Source organism: Salmo trutta, chromosome 16, assembly GCF_901001165.1.
Source record: "Salmo trutta chromosome 16, fSalTru1.1, whole genome shotgun sequence".
NCBI classification, from domain to species: domain Eukaryota; kingdom Metazoa; phylum Chordata; class Actinopteri; order Salmoniformes; family Salmonidae; genus Salmo; species Salmo trutta.
Window position 1 is genome coordinate 1,984,459 of NC_042972.1, and position 13,890 is coordinate 1,998,348.

A 13,890-nucleotide genomic window follows, 5' to 3' on the forward strand; every position below is an offset into this window, starting at 1 on the left:
AAGCAAGCGGGCAGAAGATGGAGGGAGGTCTGTTTTTAGCCACCTTGTGCGTTTCCGTCGGTAGATTAGTGGGGTTCCGTGTGGTAGGGGGGACCAGTCCAATTGGCAAAATAGTTAGTTATAGTGGCCCAAGAAAATTGTCCGACAGTCCTATTCAGATAGCAGCCAATAAGACAGCTAACAATTAGCGGGCCGCAGATGGGCGTTCGGGTTACGTCGCGATGGAGGGGCCAGTTGGATAACTCCCTCGGGCAGATAGCGTTGGTAGTCCAGTCGTGAAGGCCCGGTGGGGCTCCGCATCGGCAGTAAAACGGGTCCGGATAGGTGATTGTAGCCCAGGAGTGTCTGATGGAACTCTACAGCTGGCTAGCTCCGGAATAATTGGTGTTTGCTCCGGGACCGACGTTAGCCAATAGTCACCCGGGTAGCAGCTAGCTAGCTGCAAGATCCAGGTGTAAATGTCCAGAGCCTGCGGTAGAAATCCGGGGATATGGAGAGAAAATAGGTCCGGTATGCTCTGGTCTGAGTCGCGCTGTACAACCGTGGCTAGCTGAACTCCAACGTTAGCCAGTAAACTGGCCAACCTCTGGCTAACCTCTGGCTAGCTTCTGTTGAGGATTTCAGATTTCAGATTTGAGGTAAATAATATATATATTTTTTAATTGGTGAGGGGGGTTGCAGGAGAGTGTTTTTGAGGTTGAGTTTTTAGAAAAAAATACATAAAAAGATATGTGAAGAAAAGATGTAAATATATATATATATACACATGGGACACGACAAGACGAAGGACAAAGACGTTTGACTCCTACGCCATCTTGGTTTGGCAAATTGAATGTAGCTGAAGTAACATAGCTAGCGAACTATTTACTTGCTTATTGTGTAGTGGAGGATAAAAATAACTGTATGCCTATGGATGTGTAGCTAGCTACAGTATGTAGCCGATCTGTGTATGGATCCTGTGCGTATTAGTTCAGAACCTGCAGTATGAACCTCAGCTATCATAGTTGTTGTATCAACTTCAAGTCTGAATGGCATTAATGAATTGAGTAGAATATAATAACTTTATTGTGCCGAGGATGCAAGTCCTATACACACACGTACTGTAGTTATTACCATGCATGAGATCCCCCACATTGTAGCCTGTACATTGAATATATTCACTGATCATGTACTCTACCTTGGCAAATAAAGGTGTGGTTCAGGTATGAATCTCTGAGACATTCTTTTTCAGTCATTATCCATTATGCCAGGTGTATCAAACTGCAGTCGTTGAATGATGCTGTGTCTGCATGTACTGTATTACAATTATACACTTCAACAGTGTTTACCACTCCTCAAACATTGTAACTATGCAATAGACTGGAAACATGATCTAAGTAAAGGCTGATTTGTAATTCATGTATTCAGAAAGAAAAACAGTACACTACACTTCCTATGCATATCTAGCTCCCTTCATCTGCATTCATCTGAGGACACAGGATAGTATTTCAATGAGATACTTAATGTCAACCATTTTACATTTACATTTACGTAATTTAGCAGACACTCTTATCCAGAGCGACTTACAAATTGGTGCATTCACCTTATGATATCCAGTGGAGAATGTGAAACGCTTTATTGAAAGAAGTTCATTATTATCCAGGTGTTTATAAATACATAATACATGCATTCTAATTGTGATTATTGTAATATTATATTATAAATACAAGTTTAATATGTACTTCAATGCACATATGGTGTGCATTATAAAACGAGGAAGAAAGAGGAGGTGGGGAGAGAGGTGTAGAAGACAGAAAAGGGAAAGAGGTTAAACAGAGGCCTTTTCTCCTGGTTACACTAGTGAACATCTCCCCCGCACATCCCACGAAGGCGGAGGTGTTGCTAACATATACGATAGCAAATTTCAATTTACAAAAAAAAGCTTCTAGTCATGAAATCTATGCAGCCTACTCCTGGGCCGTATACAGCGTTCCTCACTGAGTTCCCTGAATTCCTGTCGGACCTTGTAGTCATGGCAGATAATATTCTAATTTTCGGTGACTTTAATATTCACATGGAAAAGTCCACAGACCCACTCCAAAAGGCTTTCGGAGCCATCATCGACTCAGTGGGTTTTGTCCAACACGTCTCCGGGTCTACTCACTGCCACAGTCATACTCTGGATCTAGATTTGTCCCATGGAATAAATGTTGTGGATCTAAATGTTTTTCCTCATAATCCTGGACTATTGGACCACCATTTTATTACGTTTGCAATCGCAACAAATAATCTGCTCAGACCCCAAACAAGGATCATCAAAAGCCGTACTACAAATTCTCGGACAACCCAAAGATTCCTAGATGCCCTTCCAGACTCTCTCCACCTACCCAAGGACGTCAGAGTACAAAAATCGGTTAACCACCTAACTGAAGAACTAAATTTAACCTTGCGCAATACCCTAGATGCAGTCACACCCTTAAAAACAAAAAAACATTTGTCATAAGAAACTAGCTCCCTGGTATACAGAAAATACCCGAGCCCTGAAGCATTTTCCAGAAAATTGGAACGGAAATGGTGCCACACCAAACTGGAAGTCTTCCGACTAGCTTGGAAAGACAGTACCGTGCAGTATCGAAGAGCCCTCACTGCTGCTCGATCATCCTATTTTTTTCAACTTAATTGAGGAAAATAAGAACAATCCAAAATGTATTTTTGATTCTATCGCAAAAGCAAACTAAAAAGCAGCATTCCCCAAGAGAGGATGGCTTTCACTTCAGCAGTGATAAATTCATGAACTTCTTTGACGAAAACATCATGATCATTAGAAAGCAAATTACAGACTCCTCTTTAAATCTGCGTATTTCTCCAAAGTTCAGATGTCCTGAGTCTGCACAACTCTGCCAGGACCTAGGATCAATGGAGACACTCAAGTGTTTTAATACTATATCTCTTGACACATTGATGAAAATAATCATGGCCTCTAAACCTTCAAGCTGCGTACTGGACCCTTTTCAATCAATCAATCAATCAATCAAATGTATTTAAAAAGCCCTTCTTACATCAGCTGATGTCACAAAGTGCTTTACAGAAACCCAGCCTAAAACCCCAAACAACAAGCAATGTAGGTGTAGACTTACGGTGGCTAGGAAAAACCATTTAACATTCAAAACATCATAGGGATAAAGTTAAGATCAAACAATAACTCTATATTAAATGGTTAAAGGACCTTTCAGGTAGAGGGTTAGTGTTAAAGGGAAGGTTTAAAAGACCTTTCAGGTAGAGGGTTACTGTTAAAGGGAAGGGTTAAAGGACCTTTCAGGTAGAGGGTTACTCTTAAAGAAAGATAAGGCTTTTCTATTTAACTAGGCAAGTCAGTTAAGAACAAATTCTTATTTTCAATGACGACCTAGGAACAGTAGGTTAACTGCCTTGTTCAGGAGCAGAACGACAGATTTTTAGAGAGAGAGAGAGATAAAACCAGGGAAGGGAATGGAGGGGGTGAGAGATAAAACCAGGGAAGGGAATGGAGGGGGTGAGAGATAAAACCAGGGAAGGGAATGGAGGGGGTGAGAGATAAAACCAGGGAAGGGAATGGAGGGGGTGAGAGATAAAACCAGGGAATGGAATGGAGGGGGTGAGAGATAAAACCAGGGAATGGAATGGAGGGGGTGAGAGATAAAACCAGGGAAGGTAATGGAGGGGGTGAGAGATAAAACCAGGGAAGGGAATGGAGGGGGTGAGAGATAAAACCAGGGAAGGGAATGGAGGGGGTGAGAGATAAAACCAGGGAAGGGAATGGAGGGGGTGAGAGATAAAACCAGGGAATGGAATGGAGGGGGTGAGAGATAAAACCAGGGAAGGGAATGGAGGGGGTGAGAGATAAAACCAGGGAAGGGAATGGAGGGGGTGAGAGATAAAACCAGGGAAGGGAATGGAGGGGGTGAGAGATAAAACCAGGGAAGGGAATGGAGGGGGTGAGAGATAAAACCAGGGAAGGGAATGGAGGGGGTGAGAGATAAAAAAGGGTCAGAGCTCTGGTCTCTCTAAGCAGCAACTAAAATGAGAAACATTAAAGAAAAGAAAAGAAGATATGACCACAGACAGAAAGTAACGGTCTCCATTCACGTCACCAGACAGTGTCTTTGTATCCCGTTCATTTTACATTTCAGTCATTTAGCAGACTCTCTTATCCAGAGCGACTTACAGTAGTGAATGCATACATTTCATACATTATTATTATTTTTAAATGATATTATTATTTTCTCCATACTGGCCCCCCCATGGGAATCGAACCCACAACCCTGGTGTTGCAAACCCCTTTGCGTTGCAAACACCACACTCTACCAACTGAGCCACAGGGAAGGTTCATGTGGGCTTTGGTTAGTGTCTATGCCGCCGGTCCACAGGTTGTTTCAACGTTTGATACAAATATAAGTATCAACATTTAGGAAAACACTCACCACTATAACATACACACACTACACGTAACCTGCACTCATTGAAATGCATGAACACACGCACGCACGCACGCACGCACGCACACACACACACACACACACACACATACATACACAGATACAGTGGGGGAAAAAAGTATTTGATCCCCTGCTGATTGGCTCCCAGGTGTCTTTTATACAGGTAACGAGCTGAGATTAGAAGCACACTCTTAAAGGGAGTGCTCCTAATCTCAGCTTGTTACCTGTATAAAAGACACCTGTCCACAGAAGCAATCAATCAGATTCCAAACTCCCCACCATGGCCAAGACCAAAGAGCTCTCCAAGGATGTCAGGGACAAGATTGTAGACCTACACAAGGCTGGAATGGGCTACAAGACCATCGCCAAGCAGCTTGCTGAGAAGGTGACAACATTTGGTGCGATTATTCGCAAATGGAAGAAACACAAAAGAACTGTCAATATCCCTCGGCCTGGGGCTCCATGCAAGATCTCACCTCGTGGAGTTGCAATAATCATGAGAACTGTGAGGAATCAGCCCAGAACTACACAGGAGGATCTTGTCAATGATCTCAAGGCAGCTGGGACCATAGTCACCAAGAAAACAATTGGTAACACACTACGCCATGAAGGACTGAATTCCTGCAGCGCCCGCCAGGTCCCCTTGCTCAAGAATACATATACATGCCCGTCTGAAGTTTGCCAATGAACATCTGAATGATTCAGAGGACAACTGGTGAAAGTGTTGTGGTCAGATGAGACCAAAATGGAGCTCTTTGACATCAACTCAACTCGCCGTGTTTGGAGGAGGAGGAATGCTGCCTATGACCCCAAGAACACCATCTCCACCGTCAAACATGGAGGTGGAAACATTATGCTTTGCGGGTGTTTTTCTGCTAAAGGGACAGGACAACTTCACTGCATCAAAGGGACGATGGACGGGGCCATGTACCGTCAAATCTTGGGTGAGAACATCCTTCCCTCAGCCAGGGCATTGAAAATGCGTTGTGGATGGGTATTCCAGCATGACAATGACCCAAAACACACGGCCAAGGCAACAAAGGAGTGGCTCAAGAAGAAGCACATTAAGGTCCTGGAGTGGCCTAGCCAGTCTCCAGACCTTAATCCCATAGAAAATCTGTGGAGGGAGCTGAAGGTTCGAGTTGCCAAACGTCAGCCTCGAAACCTTAATGACTTGGAGAAGATCTGCAAAGAGAAGTGGGACAAAATCCCTCCTGAGATATGTGCAAACCTAGTGGCCAACTACAAGAAACGTCTGGCCTCTGAGATTGCCAACAAGGGTTTTGCCACCAAGTACTAAGTCATGTTTTGCAGAGGGGTTAAATACTTATTTCCCTCATTAAAATGCAAATCATTTTATAAAATTTTTGACATGCGTTTTTCTGGATTTTTTTGTTGTTATTCTGTTTCTCACTGGTCAAATAAACCTACTATTAAAATTATATACAGATCATTTCTTTATAAGTGGGCAAAAGTACAAAATCAGCAGGGGATCAAATACTTTTTCCCCCACTGTAGACACACTTGGCTTCAATTCACATAGCTGCTAAGTCTACTTGTTCCTCATCCCACACAGAAACACAGACACACAGACATTGACAAATAACAGGGCTTCTCTTCGCTGGACTTGAGAGCCTTTCCAATTTCTCTCTCGGCATCTCTGACATAATTCGCCTGGACCGACTGAAGCACCGGAATTGACGGATAGACCAATAACGGGAGGTCTTCCATCGGTTGCCTGCTCAAGGGGCTCGGCCTCGACTGAGTTGGTGTCTGTTCTGTCTGTGCTGTCTGTGTTATATGTGTTGTCTGTGTTGTCTGTGCTGTCTGTGCTGTATGTGTTGTCTGTGCTGTCTGTGCTGTCTGTGGTGTCTGTTCTGTCCATGCTGTCTGTGTTGTCTGTGTTGTCTGCGTTGACTGTGGTGTCTGTGGTGGCCTGTTCTGTCCGTGCTGACTGTGTTGTCTGTGCTGTCTGTGTTGTATGTGTTGTCTGTGCTGTCTGTGCTGTCTGCGGTGTCTGTTCTGTCCGTGCTGTCTGTGTTGACTGTTCTGTCGGTGCCGTCTGTGGTGTCTGTTCTGTCTGTGGTGTCTGTGGTGTCTGTTCTGTCTGTTCTGTCCATGGTGTCTGTAGTGCCGGTGCCGTCCGTGGTGTCTGTGGTGCCTGCGGTGCCGGTGCCGCCCGTGGTGCCTGTCGTGTCTGTGGTGCCTGCGGTGTCTGTTCTGTCCATGGTGCCTGTGGTGTCTGTGGTGTCTGTTCTGTCCGTGGTGCCTGTGATGTCTGTGGTGCCTGTGGTGTCTGCAGATTCGCTGATGGAGACACTCTCCGGCTCAGGTGTCAAAAAGTAGTCGCCAATAAGTTGATGCCGCTTATCGTCTTTACCAGGTCCCAGAAAACCCTAGCGATTTCTCTCTGAGCTAGGTAAGGTGCAGGCAGTAGTGACAGTGTGTCTGTAGGTTTTTTTGACAGATCGAAAGGGCAGAGAGATAATAGCGTAGCCTGAGAAACTTTTTTGTTTTCTCCCAGATAATACACTACAGTAGCTGTGATTGGGCAATCATCCTGTTGAATAACCTGTTGCAGCTTGATTCAAAATATATAGCTAGCTAGCTAGTAATTCCTTTATGATTTCAGAATAGGGGGAAGGTTTTGATAACGGAGATAAATGAAAGCCCGATGTGATGCGTTACAAGCTGGCGTCCACCGAACCCATGTGAAAGTGCTTTAAAAACTATATTTATACTCTGAATTTGTCTAATAAGACATATTATAAAAGCAAAGACATTGTTTTGTTTAAAAAAAAAACTATTATGGAAACCCCGGAAACAGCAAAAAATCTAAACGTTTTTTTTCTTCAGAAAACACAATTTATATGCAAATTGCCTTCTGACTGATTATGAGCGTGTAACAAATGTGGAATTTGATCAAAGAATACTTTCAGACTGTTCTGTAGCTTCTCTCTCAGGCACAACCCTTGGGTTGTGCCGTGGCGGAGATCTTTGTGGGCTATACTCGGCCTTGTCTTCGGACGGTAAGTTGGTGGTTGTAGATATCCCTCTAGTGGTGTGGGGGCTGTGCTTTGGCATAGTGGGTGGGGTTATATCCTGCCTGTTTGGCCCTGTCCGGGGGTATCATCGGATGGGGCCACAGTGTCTTCTGATCCCTCCTGTCTCAGCCTCCAGTATTTATGCTGCAGTAGTTTATGTGTCAGGGGGCTAGGGTCAGTCTGTTACATCTGGAGTATTCTCTTGTCTTATCCGGTGTCCTGTGTGAATGTAAATATGCTCTCTCTAATTCTCTCTTTCTCTCTTTCTTTCTTTCTCTCGGAGGACCTGAGCCCTAGGACCATGCCTCAGGACTACCTGGCATGATGACTCCTTGCTGTCCCCAGTCCACCTGGCCATGCTGCTGCTCCAGTTTCAACTGTTCTGCCTGCGGCTACGGAACCCTGACCTGTTCACCGGACGTGCTTGTTGCACCCTCGACAACTACTATGATTATTATTATTTGACCATGCTGGTCATTTACGAACATTTTAACATCTTGACCATGTTCTGTTATAATATCCACCCGGCACAGCCAGAAGAGGACTGGCCACCCCTCATAGCCTGGTTCCTCTCTAGGTTTCTTCCTAGGTTTTTGGCCTTTCTCAGGAGTTTTTCCTAGGGAGTTTTTCCCAGCCACCGTGCTTCTTTCACATGCATTGCTTGCTGTTTGGGGTTTTAGGCTGGGTTTCTGTACAGCACTTTGAGATTTCAGCTGATGTACGAAGGGCTATAGAAATAAATTTGATTTGATTTGATTTGACTGGTGAGGATGGCTGTAGTCTGAGTCAGCAGGATGTGGCTATGACTGTGCTTTCTCTCCTCGAGGCACAAACAGCTGCACCGTGTCACTTTGTAAAATCATTCTGTTCACTGACATCTACCGCTCTCACCACCAACAACAACAACAAAACCACACGCTCACACACCTCAAGTAGCTGTCAGGTTCACTCATCCTAATTTTCTTTCACAAACACTCACATACACGGGATTAGGGAGTAATGGGTAACATGTAAGGGATGTTACAAAACAGCTGCAACTGTAATCCTTACTGTAATCGATGTGAATCACACCGCTGCTCTCTCATTTAACTATTTGCACTTTACAAATTGTAGCTGTTGTCGTGGATTAGCTGTTCACAAAATGTTGATATGTATTTTAACCCAATAATGGTTGGATTTAAGACGTTTATGCTGCCTATCAATCATTTGTGTTTGAAACCAGTGGACAGAGAGTGAAAAATGTGCTCTTGCAACAACTGCTTAGTTCTGATCCCAGCCTATAGCTGCTTAGTGCTGATCCCAGCCAATAGCTGCTTAGTGCTGATCCCAGCCTATAGCTGCTTAGTGCTGATCCCAGCCTATAGCTGCTTAGTGCTGATCCCAGCCTATAGCTGCTTAGTGCTGATCCCAGTCTATAGCTGCTTAGTGCTGATCCCAGCCAATAGCTGCTTAGTGCTGATCCCAGCCTATAGCTGCTTAGTGCTGATCCCAGCCAATAGCTGCTTAGTGCTGATCCCAGCCTATAGCTGCTTAGCGCTGATCCCAGCCTATAGCTGCTTAGTGCTGATCCCAGCCTATAGCTGCTTAGTGCTGATCCCAGTCTATAGCTGCTTAGTGCTGATCCCAGTCTATAGCTGCTTAGTGCTGATCCCAGCCTATAGCTGCTTAGTGCCGATCCCAGCAAAAAGCTGCTTAGTGCTGATCCCAGCCAATAGCTGCTTAGTGCTGATCCCAGCCTGTAGCTGCTTAGTGCTGATCCCAGCCTATAGCTGCTTAGTGCTGATCCCAGTCTATAGCTGCTTAGTGCTGATCCCAGTCTATAGCTGCTTAGTGCTGATCCCAGCCTATAGCTGCTTAGTGCCGATCCCAGCCAATAGCTGCTTAGTGCTGATCCCAGCCAATAGCTGCTTAGTGCTGATCCCAGCCTGTAGCTGCTTAGTGCTGATCCCAGCCAATAGCTGCTTAGTGCTGATCCCAGCCTATAGCTGCTTAGTGCTGATCCCAGCCTGTAGCTGCTTAGTGCTGATCCCAGCCTGTAGCTGCTTAGTGCTGATCCCAGCCAATAGCTGCTTAGTGCTGATCCCAGCCTATAGCTGCTTAGTGCTGATCCCAGCCTGTAGCTGCTTAGTGCTGATCCCAGCCTGTAGCTGCTTAGTGCTGATCCCAGCCTATAGCTGCTTAGTGCTGATCCCAGCCAATAGAATAACAGTTTGAGGGAGTTGCTTCCTTCTATCCTTCTCCATGTGCTCCATACTGTCAACAACTAGTTTAATTCAGGAAGACCACAAGTGGGCCTTTATTTGATCAATCTAATTCATGACATACACACACACACACACACACACACACGCATACATACACCTTAGCCAAACACATTTAAAGATTTTACCAAATACGTTTTTCACAATTCCTGACATTTAATCCTCGTAAAAATTCCCTGTCTTAATTCAGTTAGGATAACCACTTTATTTTAAGAATGTGAAATGTCAGAATAATAGTAGAGAATGATTTATTTCAGCTTTTATTTCTTTCATCACATTCTCAGTGGGTCAGAAGTTTATATACACTCAATTAGTATTTGGTAGCATTGCCTTTAAATTGTTTAACTTGGGTCAAAAGTTTCAGGTAGTCTTCCACAAGCTTCCCACAATAAGTTGAGTGAATTTTGGCCCATTCCTCCTGACAGAGCTGGTGTAACTGAGTCAGGTTTTTAGATCTCCTTGCTCGCACACACTTTTTCAGTTCTGCACACACATTTTCTATAGGATTGAGGTCAGGGCTTTGTGATGGCCACTCCAATACCTTGACTTTGTTGTCCTTAAGCCATTTTGCCACAACGTTGGAAGTATGCTTGGGGTCATTGTCGATTTGGAAGACTCATTTGTGACCAAGCTTTAACTTCCTGACTGATGTCTTGAGATGTTGCTTCAATATATCCACATAATTTTCCTCCTCATGATGCCATCTATTTTGTGAAGTGCACCAGTCCCTCCTGCAGCAAAGCACCCCACAACATGATGCTGCCACCCCCGTGCTTCATGGTTGGGATGGTGTTCTTCGGCTTGCAAGCCTCCCCCTTTTTCCTCCAAACATAATGATGGTCATTATGGCCAAACAATTATATATATTTTTTCATCAGACCAGAGGACGAACTAATTACACTTTAGCAGATTAACACTGGAGTGATAGATCAGCAGAGTTAGTGAGGGAAATGTAAGTCTCTAGCTTCAGCGATTTTTGCAATTCGTTCCAGTCATTGGCAGCAGAGAACTGGAAGGAAAGGCGGCCAATAGGTGTTGGCTTTGGGGATGACCAGTGAGATATACCTGCTGGAGCGCGTGCTACGGGTGGGTGTTGTTATCGTGACCAGTGAGCTGAGATAAGGCGGAGCTTTACCTAGCATAGACTTATAGATGACCTGGAGCCAGTGGGTCTGGCGACAAATTTGTACTGGTGGTGGTAGCGAGGGCCAGCCGTGCACCCGTGACCAGCTCGGAAACCATGTTGCACAGCGGAGAAGATACGGTGGGATTCGAAATCGTCAGTAATCTGTTTATTAACTTGGCTTTCAAAGACTTTAGAAAGGCAGGGCAGGATGGATATAGGTCTATAACAGTTTGGGTCTAGAGTGTCACCCCCTTTAAAGAGGGGGATGACCGCAGCAGCTTTCCAATCTTTATGGATCTCGGACGAAACGAAAGAGAGGTTGAACAGACTGGTAATAGGGGTTGCAACAATGGCGGCGTATAATTTTAGAAAGAGAGGGTCCAGATTGTCTAGCCCAGCTGATTTGTACGGGTCCAGGATTTGCAGCTCTTTCAGAACATCTGCGATCTGGATTTGGATAAAGGAGAAGCTGGTGGAGGCTTGGGTGAGTAGCTGCTGGGGGGCGGAGCTGTTGGCCGGGGTTGGAGTAGCCAGTAGGAAGGCATGGCCATACCTATTGAAATTTTCGATTATCATGGGTTTATCGGTGGTAACCGTGTTACCTAGCCTCAGTGCAGTGGGCAGCTGGGAGGAGGTGCTCTTGTTCTCCATGGACTTTACAGTGTCCCAAAACTTTTTGGAGTTAGAGTTACAGGATGCAAATTTCTGTTTGAAAAAGCTAGCCTTTGCTTTCCTGACTGACTGTGTTTATTGGTTCCTGACTTCCCTGAACAGTTGCATATCGCGGGGACTATTCGATGCTATTGCAGTCCACCACAGGATGTTTTTGTGCTGGTCAAGGGCAGTCAGGTCTGGAGTGAACCAAGGGCTATATCTGTTCTTAGTTCTACACTTTTTGAAAGGTTGCATGCTTATTTAAGATGGTGAGGGAATTACTTTTAAAGAACGACCAGGCATCCTCGAGTGCCTGGGGACACGCGGGGCCTGGGTTAGTCTCCACATCACCCGAGGAACAGAGGAGGAGTAGGATGAGGGTACGGCTAAAGGCTAGCAAAACTGGTCGTCTAGTGCGTTGGGGACAGAGAATAAAAGGAGCAAATTTCTGGGCGTGGTAGGATAGATTCAGGGCATAATGTGCAGACAGAGGTATGGTGGAGTGCGGGTACAGCGGAGGTAAGCCCAGGCACTGAGTGATGATGAGAGGTTGCATCTCTGGAGGCACTAGTTATGCTGGGTGAGATCACCGCATGTGTGGGTGGTGGGACAAAGGAGGTATGTGAGGCATGTTGAGTGGGACTAGGGGCTCCGCAGTAAACTAAAACAATGATAACTATCCTAAACAACCGTATACAAGGCATATTGACATTTGAGAGAGACATAAAAGAGAGGCATAAAGCAATCACAGGTGTTGATTGAGAGAGCTAGCTAAGTCAACAACGGGTAAGACAACAACAGCTAATCGGCTAAGTCAGCAACAACAGGTAAAATGGCGATCAATGGGCAGAGAGGGTCAGTTAACTACACACAGGGCCTGAGTTCGGGGCTGGGGCCGACAGATAAACAAGGGTAAACAAAGTGGAATACCATGATAAATGAACAGTCCAGCAGGCATCAGCTATGTAGCCAAGTGACCATAGGGTCCAGTGTACAGCAATTGATGGAACAGGGAAGCCGGTAGGTAATACGTTCAACTCTGGGAGACAGAACGCGTCTCCTTCCTGAGCGGTATGATGGCTGCGTGGTCCCATGGTGTTTATACTTGCGTACTATTGTTTGTACAGATGAACGTGGTACCATCAGGCATTTGGAATTTGCTCCCAATGACGAACCAGACTTGTGGAGGTCTCCAATTTTTTTCTGAGGTCTTGGCTGATTTCTTCTAATTTTCCCATGATGTCAAGCAAAGAGGCATTGAGTTTGAAGGTAGGCCTTGAAATACATCCACAGGTACACCTCCAATTCACTCAAATGATGTCAATTAGCCAACAAGAAGCTTCTAGAGCCATGACAACATTTTCTAGAATTTTCCAAGCTGTTTAAAGGCACAGTCAACTTAATGTATGTAAACTTCTGACCCACTGGAATTGTGATAAAGTGAATTACAAGTTAAATAATCTGTCTGTAAACAATTGCTGGAAAAATTACTTGTGTCATGCACAGTCAAAGCTCTGCCCTGGCACCCCAATAGTGGAACAACCTTAAACATAAAGTCAGGACATCGAGTCCCTGCCCATCTTTCGGAAAAGTCTGAAACCCTACCTCTTTGAAGAGTGTATTAAACAACTCTCACAGCGCCCCAAACCCTCCAAAAAGAAACAAAATAAAAAAACACTTTATTTTAGCACAAGTAACTAACTATGCTGATAAAATCTTTGTTGAGGGAACATCTGCTTGATCCGATTGTTATGGGTATTGGTCACACCAAGCTATCTTAAGATCAACAGAGTAATTGAGAGCGTCTACTAAATGACTAAAATGTAAAACGTAACCTGATGGCCATAATATGAGAGGAGACGAACACAGGAAGCACCACCACCACTACCGCCACTACCGCCACTACCACCACTACTACCACCACCACTACCACCACTACCGCCACTACCACCACTACCACCACTACCACCACTACCACCACTACTACCACTACTACCACCACCACTACCGCCACTACCGCCACTACCGCCACTACCACCACTACTACCACCACCACTACCACGACTACCTCCACTACCGCCACTACCGCCACTACCACCACTACCACCACTACTACCACCACCACTACCGCCACTACCGCCATTACCGCCACTACCACCACTACCACCACTACCACCACTACCGCCACTACCACCACTACCGCCACTACCGCCACTACCACCACTACCACCACTAGTACCACTACTACCACCACTACCACCACTACCACTACAACCACTACCACCACTACCGCCACTACCACCACTACCGCCACTACTGCCACTACCACCACTACCACCACTACCACCACA